Source organism: Globicephala melas, chromosome 14, assembly GCF_963455315.2.
Source record: "Globicephala melas chromosome 14, mGloMel1.2, whole genome shotgun sequence".
NCBI lineage: Eukaryota > Metazoa > Chordata > Mammalia > Artiodactyla > Delphinidae > Globicephala > Globicephala melas.
In genome coordinates this window covers 24621153-24635022 of record NC_083327.1, presented here as the reverse complement: position 1 = coordinate 24635022, position 13870 = coordinate 24621153, and positions in this window count along the sequence as shown.

Sequence of the window (13870 nt, the reverse complement as noted above, 5' to 3'; positions counted from 1 at the left end):
GATTTTGTTTCCAGTTTCATTATTTGCATTAATTATGTATTGGCAGTTTATTTTTTATGCATGAGAACTGAGAGAGAGATACCAATCCAACTGTGTATCCTAACTGTCCTTTCAGAAGCAAAAAAATGTTTCATAGCAAATATTGCAAAAGATTAAGGGCCCCATTTTAGCTTTATGTTCCTATGATTGTGTTTAATCTCATTGTTCCAATTTACTGCTTAACTGATATGCAATGCTATTATTTCATAAATTCTACTTTTCAATATGTTCAATGAAGATGACACCATGCATCCTGAAATTAGCTTCCTATTTTCAAGAAAGTTTTTGAGACTTGTGATTCATTGCTTTTCGAAAATGTACATGCTTCTAGGTGTCGTCTTCAGCCATAAGATGACAACATTTTAAATATGTCATTAAAATGCATCCTACCTGATTTGTAGAGGGAATAAATATTCAAAGACGTTATCCATGTAATCCTATTAAAGCAGAGTTTGCAAGGAAACGTTTCGCATGCTCTTGAATCTTTGTAGCTCATGATGGTTGTAAGCCATGCTATAGTTCTGTTGTTAAATTTTCCCAAAGCAGTTAAAGCTAATGACAGTAACAAATGAAATGCTGTAAATCCAGGAAAGCATCAAGCCTGCTTAATTCCTGAGGCATAAATTTTAATCATTGAAATAGAAAAATTTTTTTCTGTTTCCTTAGCTAATCTCACTTTCCTTTGTTTTTTCCCAAGAGGATTTGATGTTTTGTTAAGAATGAAATCAATTACAGTACAACTGCAATTTATAAGGGAATTAGCCCTAGACAGAAGTCACCAAGATGAGAAAAAGGCATTTCACTCTGTTTTTCAAGCAAGTCTCTCTCTATTTCTGTCTCTCTCATTTGTTTGATTTTTTTCTTGTATTTCCATTGAGAGAGTTTTGGCAAATTAAACACACAGAATGGACATTCAATTGGGGGCTTATTTCCTGAATACCCTTTACTTTCTCTTTTGAAGCTAAAGAACTATTATACGTAATTTACACAATTTAACTGGGTTTCATATATGGACTATATAGGTTTGTTCTGCCTGATGTAACATTTGAATTATCTCTATCAAAATTCTCTGGGATATTAGTTAAAAAATGCAGATTCTTAGGCTCTGACTAAAAAGAATTCTTAGGCTGTGACTAAAATTCACAGAATCAAAATGTTTACAACCCATGTCTAAATATTTAACAAGGTCTTCAAGTACCTCTGAAGTTTTTGAACCATTGCTATAGATGAAGAAATGGATGACGACGTAGAATTACTGACATTTTTTACCCTCTTTCCTTATTTGGCTTTTTTCCTCATCTCAACTTGATTTGCTATACCTGTATCTTCGAAGTTGAGCTTCACCTTTCATCAACAGAATCACAGCACTGCTGGGTAAATCTGAAATAAATTTGTGCCCTAAGGTATTCAGTATTATTTTTCTTGTTTTACTGAATTTATTATGTTTCCAAATAAGAAATTCATTTGTTTGTTTTTTCTTTTTTTTGGTAGATTAGTATTCTTGGACTTATAGGATATCAAATATTAGTGACTGGAAAAATTGTCTACACTGAGTTTTTAATAATTTAAGGCCCTTCCTTCCAAGAGAATGAAAATAATTTAGTGAGAGTTTAGTTGGGATATCTGAATGATCAATATCTGGGAAGAAAAGAGTACAGTTGTCAAAAGATGAACCTGTTTGTTTCATATTTTAAAGAAAACTACATTCAAGTCAGAACAGCATAAAAAGAAAAGTACAGAGCAATAGAATAGTAATAAAATAATGTGTTCTGGAACACCATGCCCTAGTGCACAAAAGGGCAAAATCTTCAAACAACCCCACATTTCAGTCCAGTACTCATGTGTACATGCACGGCACAGTTCAAGTTAAACTGGTGTTGATTTAATGCAGTACATATGACACTAGGAGATTGAAATAACGAATATTTCCTAGACTTCTACTGAATTACAATAAATGAAAAGCTTATATATTGGAAAAACTGATTCAATATAGAGGAAAAACTCAGAAAAATTACTAAACTCGCTAAATGTTCATCATCGTATATATTGTATTAATCAGGGTGTGTGTGTGTGTTTGTGTGTAAAATCAGCAAACTTTCTTAAGAATAATCTTGAAAACTGACTTTTCAATGACTAGGAGAAATTACATAAGAGTAATTTTGTGTAGACCTAAGCAAAAAACTCGACTGCTGAACAGTTATTGTATTTTAATTCTCAATCATAGTAAACAACAGTAATAGACCTTGTGGCAACCACTCTTCTTGTTCATAGCAGGTATTATTCTTTTAGATTTTCTGGATACTTCCTTAAACTCCCCACTTTATTTCATCTCATTTGATATGACTTCTGTAATCTTGAAATTATATAGGTCCTCACCAGTGTTTTTGGAATCCTTTATATCTGTTCTATCACCGAAAAATGGTCATTGGATGTTCATAAATACTTAAGTGATACTGAGCTTATTTCTTAATCTACCACTAGTTAGGCATTGGAAATAACAAAAAATCTGAATCTTAGGTATTGGAAATAACAAAAAATCTTCAGGAGTAAATTTCTTTACTCCTAAAATAAAGGTGTTTATTCCTTTCATCCCTAAGTGTTCTTCCAACTCAAAATTAGATCATCCTTTGGTGCAATTTTTGCAATGACTGAAACAGCACTGATTGTCCGAATTTTCTTTCTTATATTAAGAATAAAGCTGGTCAGTCATGATTCATATTGCTTCTGGAACAATACTCAGTAGGATCTTTTCAGACATAAATGAGAGAAATCCAAGTCAAACTGATTTTTATCAGATAGGGAATTTACTGCCTCATAAAACTATGATGGTTGGAGCCAGGTTCTCAAATGATAAGATTAGAGTTATGTTTCTCTCCATCTCTCTATCTTCTGCAATCCTTTTGCTTTGAGAAAGGTGTGTCCAGATGATGACCATGATGCCAAACAGCAGTTCTAGCCAAATAGACCAGTGGATTATTAACCCCATCTCTCCTCCAAGGCTTCCTGCAAAAGTCTGAGACTTGAGTTACACCCTTTTTTTTTTTTCCTCCGGTACGCGGGCCTCTCACGGCTGCGGCCTCTCCCGCTGCGGAGCACAGGCTCCGGCCGCGCAGGCTCAGCGGCCATGGCTCATGGGTCCAGCCGCTCCGCGGCATGTGGGATCTTCCCGGACCGGGGCACAAACCCGCGTCCCCTGCATCGGCAGGCGGACTCCGAACCACTGCGCCACCAGGGAAGCCCTCACTTATACCCATTTTTGATTAATCACTCTAGCTGTGAGAGAAGGAGATGGGGTTTATGAAAAACATAACTAATTGGCTATACTGAGGTAGAATATCTACCCCTGCAGCTAGGGGTTAAGATAGACCCCAATTAAAATAGAGAAGCGATATGACTCCTCAGAGGAAAACAGGTGTGCTTTTCTCAGAAAAACAGGAATTGGATGCTGTGCAGGTAAAAACAAAAGATGTCCAAGGTAGCTTCTCAAACATTTAATGACAGCTACCATGTTGTCTCATTATTCTTCTGTTAGGTTTACTTAGGCAAGCACTCCTCAAATGTTGTAGTCTCAGGACTCCTTTAAACTCTGAAAACTGTTGAGAACCTCCAATAATTTTCCTGTATATGAGTTATATGTACTGATATTTACCATATTAAAAATTAAAACAGAAAACTTAAGCACTGTTAATTATTAATTCCTATAAAACAAAAATAATAAACCTATTACCTATTAACTACTGTACTTTTTAGGAGAAATAACTATGTATTCAAAAAAATTAAATTCCTGAGAAAAATGGCATTGTTTTTATACATCTCAGATTTGTTTAATGTCTCCAGATGGCTGGATTCTCATATCTTCTTTGCCTTCGATCTGTGTTGTTTTAATTAAAATTCAGCCTCACAGAGATATATAATTGAAAAAGGGAAGGGCATTTTCCTCTTCAAGCAGCTGTGACTCTTGATCTTTGATACTACATCCAAACTTGACAAATAGTTCCTTAAAGGTTGTAAGATGGAATCCAAAAGTGTACTAATGAACTTTTAAATCCTGTTCCATTAAGATCTGTTGGTCTAACTTTTACTTTGAATGGATCTTTTACCCATGCATAATTTGAAGCTTTTGAAACATCATGCATTGTTCATTTGGAAAGTATTGGTTCACTTTGGTAGGTAGCAGAAATGCTTTATGTGTACTTATTTCATTGCCCAGACTATAAGGAGATGTACCCAAGGGTTGATATTTAATACAAATAATTCAAAGACAAAAATTCTTAAGTTAACCTGGCATTTTTTTTTCCTGTGAGTACCTGACAGAGAAGAATAAAATGGCTAATAGTATAGTTTTGTACCACTGCTTTGATTCAGGCAAAAGCATCAGAAACTTTACTCACTGCTGCTTTTGCATCATCAGTTAAAATGTCAATACATTGAAAAATGCAAATAATTTCTTAGTATTATTATGAAAATTCATTTTACTTTTCAATAACCTGAATGAAAATTAAAAACTTTAACAAGTCCAAGGACCATACTTTAAAACCTACACTGCTGCCTTGAAACCACTGCCTAAAGTGTTTTGTGTTTGGGGTTTTTCTTTCTTTGGTGTTTTTTTTTTTTTTTTTGGTTTCCACATCACTTATTTTATGACACCCATCTAGATATAAAAAATCTGTAAGCATCTATGCTAAAATGGGATAATGTATGCAAAAGTGAATTTTACACTAAAACCTTGCTGGTGTAATTATTATTACCATTATCCCCATTTCTCTGTACAGGCTAGAGGAAGAGAAACATTCTTCTTCTATCAGTGTTATGTAACCTGCACTAAATTCTAGCAGCTATTTCACAATACTGACACACTGAATTTGTGGTTAACACAAAAGACCAGGGTTTTGTGTGTGTGTGAAATTCTGAGTATCCTCTAGTCTACATTCTTACAATTAATTTTTTTAACATTCAAAATTTTATTTTGGTTTAGTAATAAATTGGAAAGCTGAGTTGTTTCCTTGTGACTGAAGCCCTGGCTGGGTAATCACTGTATTTCTAGTCTTTGGAGGACCAGAGGCCTGGCCTTGTACTTGTCAGTTCTATATTCTCCCAGAAATCGTACGCTGCCCTTGAACCTGCAGTCTAACAAAACGGTGTATTTTAAAGGTACAAACAACACTTACACACATAGTCTCATACATCGCAGAGTAAAATGAAGAGAACTTAAGGACAGCTATTGTCTGCATTAAGCACCTTAAGCTCAATGAGATGTTTAGAATCTCTCTGCCATATTTGCTCATGGTCCTTCAGTTCTTATCCCATTGCCCTTTGCAATTGAGCAGGTTATTTTTATAATTCACTAAATCACTAGCCTTGGGGAAGCTTTCAAAACTTTCTTTTATTTTATACATACAGTATATCACAAAAACTAGATGGAGGCTTTTTGTACCTTCTTTGTTGCCATGTTCTATTTAAGACCCTAACCACCACATAACTTCACCCAATAGACATTAAATCCAGCCCATCCACTGACTCTCTGGCACACTCTTGGACAGAACTAAACTTCAACAGAATACGCTCTTCTGGGTCACCTAATATCTGAGTATTTTGAAGCACATAGATGGTTTACATTTTATGCTCTATCCTGAAATAATGTAGATAAAACCTGGCACTATGACTCTGTAATAGGTATTCAGATAGGAATAAAATCAAATAAATATATCACAAACAAAAATCATAGCAATATTTACATCTGACAGGTAGAGCCACTGTCTTGAAGACTGCTTTGCTTTGTCCCTGTTAGGTTGCTTGAATGTGGAAACAAAGTTCTACTGAACAAACCCGAATTCTATCTAATATAAGTCCCAGCAGTAGTGTGGCTTTCCTGCAAATACAAAACTAAAACACAAACAAATGCTAAATTAATATTACCTCGAGGATTGGATTGGCAGCAATTATGCCTTATTCAAATAACTTTAAAAGTTAATTTAGAAGTCCCAACATGCAGTTTTATTCAATACCTAATATATTATAAATGAAACCTAATTCTACTCAGTTACAATATTAGATACTATATGGGCTTATAAGATGAAATGCTGGCTTATTATATTCTAATAAAATAATGAAAATCTCATCTTTCTATTTACAGTGGATGTTTAAGTTATAGTGAGTTACATTCCTCTAATTTCCTATGGCATCAATATAAGTAATAATTTTCCCCTTATAATAGCATACAAACAAATGTCTAATAGCATTATTCTGTTATAACATGTAAACATATAATAATACAAATGAGACGACCACAAAAGAAAATTTTAGTAGTCACTTATTAAATGATAGAATTAGGGAAAAATTTATTTGTGGGAAACATGTCCCCTAGTTGCCAAATAAACCATATTAAATGAAAACATAAGAGATGAAGCAGTCAGCACGTGTATGCTGAACTCTTATGCCGTGGACTATTTAGCACTCTGCTAAATGCTATGTGCAGGATAGAACCATGAGATGGTCCTGCTTTCAAGAACTATGATCTCATGAAACATAAAAATCAATGGAGGATCTATTTGATTGCCAAATCATAAAGCAGTAACAATGTGTGTTACTGGAATTTGGAATTCCAGCTAAAGTGATTAGAAACTTTTTTTTTCATTTTGATTCGACCAAGAAGAAGAAAAGCAGTATTGTGTTAGTCAGAAAACTAATTGACAGGAAACTGAGAGCCATACTCAAATATATGACTATTTGAGTAGAGTTCAGTGGAGGGTCTATTTATAATCATAGGAGCAGAAATAGAGAGCTAGAAATAGAGAGTGGTGTTAGCACTCCCAACTGCAAGGGAGGGGAACAGCAGTCATCCAGTAAGAGGAAAAGTGGACATAGTTATAGATGAGAACTACTTATTGGGAATTTGAGGTCATAAAAAGCCAAGGGTAACAGTATCACGCACTCATTCCTGCTGCAATGTCTCATTGGTCAAGTCCACAGAAAGCTAGAGGACACGAGAGATAGTTATTGATCCAAAATAGCCTCTCAGGATGGACAAAGATGAAGAGTAGATATAGAGGAGAAAACAAAGACTATACAACATAGTTATGAATGTGGATTACAGAAGCACCTTAATATTGGAGGTATCCTGATGTAAAATCATATGAAACATCACCTTGGGTACTTTCTCATCAACAAAACAAAATAAATGTGAGCCAGGTAATTCACCAATGATAAAGAAAAACATTATACTGCCAGCATCCTAGAAACCCTTGTGTACCCTTTCCTGATGATGGCCAAAACCCTCATCCTGATTTTAAGGATATTTCTTTGTTATTATTTCAATTTTTACTATTTATGTCCACATACCCAAATAAGATGCTTTAGCTTTGCTTGTTTTGGAAATGTTTATGAATGAAATCATACCATTGTATTATTTGGGATACGGGTTCTTGTGCTCAACAAGATTTTGTTAATAAGATTTATCCATGTTATTGCATGTAGTTATAATTTAGTCATTTTCATTTTTTAAATATATAGTATTCTACAACTTTATGTTTGTAGATGTTTGAGTTCTTTCTGGCTTTTAGCTATCATGAAAAATGCCACACGGTACATTTTTGCACATATATCGTGGTGAATATTTTCATATTTCCCCAGACGTCTTAGGGTTTGCACAGCTTTGTCTTTGTCAGATGATGCAAAGTATTTGCTTTTATTTTTTTCTTTTATTTTTTAATTTATTCCTTTTTTAACATCTTTATTGGAGTATAATTGCTTTACAATGGTGTGTTAGTTTCTGCTTTATAACAAAGTGAATCAACTATTCGTATACATATACCGCCATATCCCCTCCCTCTTGCGTCCACCTCCCACCCTCCCTAACCCACCCCTCTAGGTGGTCACAAAGTACTGACCTGATCTCCCTGTTGTAGCTGGTTCCCACTATCTATCTATTTAACATTTGGTAGTGTATATATGTCCATACCACTCTCTCACTTTGTCCCAGCTTACACTTCCCCCTCCCTGTGTCCTCAAGTCCATTCTTTACATTTGTGTGTTTATTCCTGTCCTGCCCCTAGGTTCTTCCGAACCATTTTTTTTTTTTTTTTTTTTTTAGCTTCCATATATATGTGTTAGCATGCAGTATTTGTTTTTCTCGTCCTGACTTACTTCACTCTGTATGATCGACTCTAGGTCCATCCACCTCACTAAAAATAATCAATTTCATTTCTTTTTATGGCTGAGTAATATTCCATTGTATATATGTGCCACATCCTCTTTACCCATTCATCTGCCGATGAACACTTAGGTTGATTCCATGTCCTGGCTATTGTAAATAGTGCTGCAATTCTTTTTGAATTATGGTTTTCTCAGGGTATATGCCCAGTAGTGGGATTGCCGGGTTGTATGGTAGTTCTATTTTTAGTTTTTTAAGGAACCTCCATACTGTCCTCCATAGTGGCTGTATCAATTTACATTCCCACCAACAGTGCAAGAGGGTTCCCTTTTCTCCACACCTTCTCCAGCATTTTTTGTTTGTAGATTTTTTGATGATGGCCATTCTGACTGGTGTGAGGTGATACCTCATTGTAGTTTTGACTTGCATTTCTCTAATGATTAGTGATGTTCAGCATCCTTTCATGTGTTTGTTGGCAATCTGTATATCTTCTTTGGAGAAATGTCTATTTAGGTCTTCTGCCCATTTTTGGATTGGGTTGTTTGTTTTTTTGATATTGAGCTGCATGAGCTGCTTATATATTTTATTTTGGAGATTAATCCTTTGTCTCTTGCTTCATTTGCAAATATTTTCCCCCATTTTAAGGTTGTCTTTTCATCTTGTTTAAGGTTTCCTTTGCTGTGCAAAAGCTTTGAAGTTTCATTAGGTCATATTTGTTTATTTCTGTTTTTATTTCCATTTCTCTAGGAGGTGGGTGAAAAAGGATCTTGCTGTGATTTATATCATAGAGTGTTCTGCCTATGTTTTTGTCTAAGAGTTTTATAGTGTCTGGCCTTACGTTAAGGTCTTTAATCCAATTGGAGCTTATTTTTGTATACGGTGTTAGGGAGTGTTCTACTTTCATTCTTTTTCATGTAGCTCTCCAGTTTTCCCAGCACCACTTATTGAAGAGGCTGTCTTTTCTCCACTGTATATTCTTGCCTCCTTTATCAAAGATAAGGTGACCATATATGCATGGGTTTATCTCTCAGGTTTCTCTCCTGTTCCATTGATCTACATTTCTGTTTTTGTGCCAGTATGATACTGTCTTGATTACTGTAGCTTTGTAGTATAGTCTGAAGTCAGGGACCCTGATTCCTCCAACTCCAATTTTCTTTCTCATGATTGCTTTGGCTATTCGGGGTCTTTTGCATTTCCATACAAATTGTGAAATTTTTTGTTCCAGTTCTGTGCAAAACACATTTGGTAGTTTCATAGGGATTGCATTGAATCTGTAGATTGCTTTGGGTACTATAGTCATTTTCACAATGTTGATTCTTCCAATCCAAGAACATGGTGTATCTCTCCATCTGTTGGTATCATCTTTAATTTCTTTCATCAGTGTCTTATAATTTTCTGCATACAGGTCTTTTGCCTTCTTAGGTAGGTTTATTCCTAGATATTTTATTCTTTTTGTTGCAATGGTGAATGGGAGTGTTTCCTTAATTTCTCTTTCAGATTTTTCATCATTAGTGTATAGGAATGCAAGAGATTTCTGTGCATTAATTTTGTATCCTGCTACTTTACTAAATTCATTGATTAGCTCTGGTAGATTTCTGGTAACATCTTTAGGATTCTCTATGTATAGTATCTTGTCATCTGCAAACAGTGACAGATTTACTTCTTCTTTTCCAATTTGGATTCTTTTTATTTATTTTTCTTCTCTGATTGCCTTGGCTAAAACTTCCAAAACTATGTTGAATAATAGTGGTGAGACTGGGCAACCTTGACTTGTTCCTGATCTTAGTGGAAATAGTTTCAGTTTTTCACTATTGAGAACGATGATGGCTGTGGGTTTGTCATATATGTCCTTTCTTATGTTGAGGTAAATTCCCTCTGCCTGCTTTCTGGAGGGTTTTTATCATAAATGGGTGTTGAATTTTGTTGAAAGCTTTTTATGTATCTATTGATATTATCATATGGTTTTTATCCTTCAATTTGTTAATATGGTTTATCACATTGATTGATGTGTATATATTGAAGAATCCTTGCATTCCTGGGAAAAACCCCACTTGATCATGGTGTATGATCCTTTTAATGTGTTGGTGGATTCTGTTTGCTAGTACTTTGTTGTGGATTTTTGCATCTACATTCATCAGTGATATTGGCTTATAGTTTTCTTTTTTTGTGACATCTTTGTCTGGTTTTGGTATCAGGGTGATGGTGGCTTCATAGAATGAGTTTGGGAGTGTTCCTCCCTCTGCTATATTTTGGAAGAGTTTGAGAAGAATAGGTGTTAGCTCTTTTATAAGTGTTTGATAGAATTCACCTGTGAAGCCATCTGGTCCTGGGCTTTTGTTTGTTGGAAGATTTTTAATCACAGTTTCAAATTCAGTGCTTGTGATAGGTCTGTTTATATTTTCTATTTATTCCTGGTTCAATCTTGGAAGGTTGTGCTTATCTAAGAATTTGTCCATTTCTTCCAGTTTGTCCATTTTATTGGCATGTAGTAGCTTGTAATAATCTCTCATGATCCATTGTATTTCTGTGGTGTCAGTTTTTACTTCCCCTTTTTCATTTCTAATTCGGTTGATTTATGTATTCTCCCTTCTTTTTTGATGAGTCTGGCTAACGGTCTATCAATTTTGTTTAATTTCTCAAAGAACCAGGTTTTAGTTTTATGGATCTTTGCTATTCTTTCCTTCATTTCATTTTCATTTATTTCTGATCTGATTTTTATGATTTCTTTCCTTCTGCTAACTTAGGGTGTTTTTTGTTCTTCTTTCTCTAATTGCTTTAGATGTAAGTTTAGATTGTTCATTTGAGACTTTTCTTGTTTCTTGATGTAGGATTGTATTTCATAAACTTGCCTTTTAGAACTGCTTTTGCTGCATCCCATAGGTGTTGGATCATGTTTTCATTGTCATTTGTTTCTAGGTATTTTTTGATTTCCTCTTTGATTTCTTCACTGATCTCTTGGTTATTTAGTAACGTATTGTTTAGCCTCCATGTGTTTGTATTTTTTACACTTTTTGTCCTATAACTGATATATAGTCTGATAGAATTGTGGTCGGAGAAGATACTTGATATGATTTCAATTTTCTTAGATCTACCAAGGCTTGATTTGTGACCCAAGATATGTTCTATCCTGAAGAAGATTTCATGAGCACTTGAGAAGAAAGTGTATTCTCTTGTTTTGGATGGAATGTCCTATAAATATCAGTTAAATGCATCTTGTATAATATGTTATTTAAAGCTTGTGTTTCCTCATTTAGTTTCATTTTGGATGATCTTTCCATTGGTGAAAGTGAGGTGTTAAAGTCTCCTACTATTATTGTGTTACTGTCGATTTCCCCTTTTATGGCTGTTAGCATTTGCCTTATATATTTCGGTGCTCCTATGTTGGGTGCATAAATATTTACAATTGTTATATCTTCTTCTTGGATTGATCCCTTGATCATTATGTAGTGTCCTTCTTTGTCTCTTGTAATAGCCTTTATTTTAAAGTCTATTTTAATATGAGAATAGTTTCCTTTTGATTCCATTTCCATGGAATATCTTTTTCCATCCACTCACTTTCAGTCTGTATGTGTTCCTAGGTCTGAAGTGAGTGTCTTGTAGACAGCACATATATGGGTCTTGTTTTTGTATCCATTCAGCCAGTCTATGCCTTTTGGTGGTGTTTTCTGCCTAGGGAAGTTCCTTTAACATTTGTTGTAAAGCTGGTTTGGTGGTGCTGAATTTTCTTAGCTTTTGCTTGTCTGTAAAGGTTTTAATTTCTCTGTCAAATCTGAATGAGATCCTTGCTGGGTAGAGTAATCTTGGTTGTAGGTTTTTCCCTTTCATGACTTTAAATATGTCTTGCCACTCCCTTCTGGCTTGCAGAGTTCCTGCTGAAAGATTAGCTGTTAACCTTATGGGATTCCTTTGTATATTATTGGTTGCTTTTCCCTTGCTGCTTTTAATATTTTTTCTTTGTATTTAATTTTTGATAGTTTGATTAAGTGTGTGCTTGGCGTGTTTCTCCTTGGATTTATCCTGTATGGGACTCTGTGCTTCCTGGACTTGATTGACTATTTTCTTTCCCATGTTAGGGAAGTTTCCAATTGTAATCTCTTCAAATATTTTCTCAGACCCTTTCTTTTTCTCTTCTTTTTCCGGGACCCCTATAATTCGAATGTTGGGGTGTTTAATGTTGTCCCAAAGGTCTCTGAGACTGTTCTCAATTATTTTCATTCATTTTTCTTTATTCTGCTCTGCAGTAGTTATTTCCACTATTTTAACTTTCAGGTCCCTTATCCGTTCTTCTGCCTCAGGTATTCTGCTGTTGATTCCTTCTAGAGAATTTTTAATTTCACTTATTGTGTTTTTCATCATTGTTTGTTTGCTCTTTAGTTCTTCTAGGTCCTTGTTAAACTTTTTTTTTTAATTTTCTCTGTTCTATTTCCAAGATTTTGGATCATCTTTACTATCATTACTCTGAATTCTTTTTCAGGTAGACTGCCTATTTCCTCTTCATTTGTTTGGTCTGGTGGATTTTTACCTTGATTCTCCATCTGCTGCATATTTCTCTGTCTTCTCATTTTGCTTAACTTAGTAACTTACTGTGTTTGGGGTCTCCTTTTCACAGGCTGCACGTTCGTAGTTCCCATGGTTTTTGGTGTCTGCCCGCAGTGGGTAAGGTTGGTTCCTTGGGTTGTGTAGGCTCCTGGTGGAGGGGACTGATGCCCATGTTTTGGTGGATGAGGCTGGATCTTGTCTTTCTGGTGGGCAGGACCACATCCGGTGGTGTGTTTTGAAGTGTCTGTGAACTTAGTTTGACTTTAGGCAGCCTCTCTGCTAATGGATTGGGTTGTGTTTCTGTCTTGCTTGTTGTTTGGCATGGGGTGTCCAGCACTGGAGCTTGCTGGTCATTGAGTGGAGCTGGGTCTTAGCATTGAGATGGAGATCTTTGGGAGACCTCTCACCAATTGATATTACAAAGGGCCGGGAGGTCTCTGGTAGACCAATGTCCTGAACTCAGCTGTCCCACCTGAGAGGCTCAGGTCTCACACTTGGCTGGAGCACCAAGACCCTGTCAGCCACAGGGCTCAGAAGAAAAGGGAGAAAAGAAAAAAAAAAAAAAAGAAAGAAAGAAAAAATAAAATAAATTTTTTAAAATAAAAAATATTAAAATAAAAAATAAAATAGTAATTAAAAAAAAAGAAGAGAGCAACTAAACTAATAAACAAATACACCAATGATAACAGGCACTAAAAACTATACTAGCAAAAAATGGACAGACAGAACCCTAGGACAAATGGTAAAATCCAACCTATACAGACAAAATCACACAAAGAAACATACACACTCACAAAAAGAGAAATAGGAAAAATATATATATAAAAAAATGGAAGAGAGCAGCCAAATCTATAAACAAATCTACCAGTGATAATAAGCTCTAAATACTAAACCAAGATAAACATAAAAATAGAAACAAATTAGATGCAGAAAGCAAACCCCAAGTCTACAGTTGCTCCCGAAGTCCTCTGCTTCAGTTTTGGGATAATTCATTGTCTATTCAGGTATTCCAGAGATGCAGCGTGTATCAAGTTGGCTGTGGAGATTTAATCTGCAGCTCCTGAGGCTGCACGGAGAGATTTCCCTCTCTCTTCTTTGTTCGCACAGCTCCCGGGGTTCAGCTTTGGATTTGGCCCTGCCTCT